The sequence below is a fragment of the Suncus etruscus genome, chromosome 4, assembly GCF_024139225.1.
Source record: "Suncus etruscus isolate mSunEtr1 chromosome 4, mSunEtr1.pri.cur, whole genome shotgun sequence".
Classification (NCBI taxonomy): domain Eukaryota; kingdom Metazoa; phylum Chordata; class Mammalia; order Eulipotyphla; family Soricidae; genus Suncus; species Suncus etruscus.
Genome location: NC_064851.1, coordinates 135,100,485 through 135,101,426, shown reverse-complemented (window position 1 = coordinate 135,101,426; position 942 = coordinate 135,100,485).

Sequence of the window (942 nt, the reverse complement as noted above, 5' to 3'; positions counted from 1 at the left end):
TTCAGATTTGTGGGAAGAAGCACTGTCAAGTCTCTGGCAGCAAGGAATAGGCAAAAGATGCCATATTCAGAAGAACTGTTCATGATCTTCACTCAATGTTCTATTCATGTTGAGAAGAAATAATTAAAACTGTTAATAATGACATTTGAGGACTTTTTTTTGTGAAATCCCTTATGGGGCCCTGCCTCACTCTGACTTTGCCTCCTGTGGCCCCCAGGTAAATTGAGTTTGAGACCCCTGAGCTAGACTTCAGAGTTCCAGCAATCATTTTACATTTGTCATTTGTACCGAGTAACTGATTTTTTAATTGTTATCTACTTTAAGAGCAGGGAGAAGGGGCTTCTTTAAGAATAGCTGGCTGGGGTGCAGTGATTAATAGGACAGCTAGAGGAAGACAGAGCACCTCCTCTGTGTCCCATAAAAACTGAACAGAGGAATGAGCACCTGAAAGGCTCATACCAGCAATGACACCAGCAGCTGGATGGAATGCAGCGCTTGGTAACTCAGCTGTGTGCCCTGAAAGATGAATTAGGACAAGCAGAGGACTGAGTGATGATGCCTGGCAGCTGTATGGGATGTGGCCATAAGAGGGGAGTGGGGAGTGGATCATTCGTCCCTGAAGCTGGAGTAAGTTTCAGCATATTAGATGACCCCAGACTTTTAAGAAGTTTTTCATGGGTTAAAAAGTCGTCTTATAAGCTGGAAAATAAAGTGTGTATGTATGTATCTACCATCATCATCATCACCATCACCATCTTAGTATTTTTAAGGCACCCTTAAATGCTCCAAAATGACACTTCAAAATCACCCCTATATTACACAGGGGTTAGTAGAAAATCTAAAACATCCTATAACTCTAAACTACTTTTTCTTGGTTGTCTTTAATATGCATGATCACACACTCTACCCTTCATTTAAAAGAAAAGAGAGAAAAGAAATAGC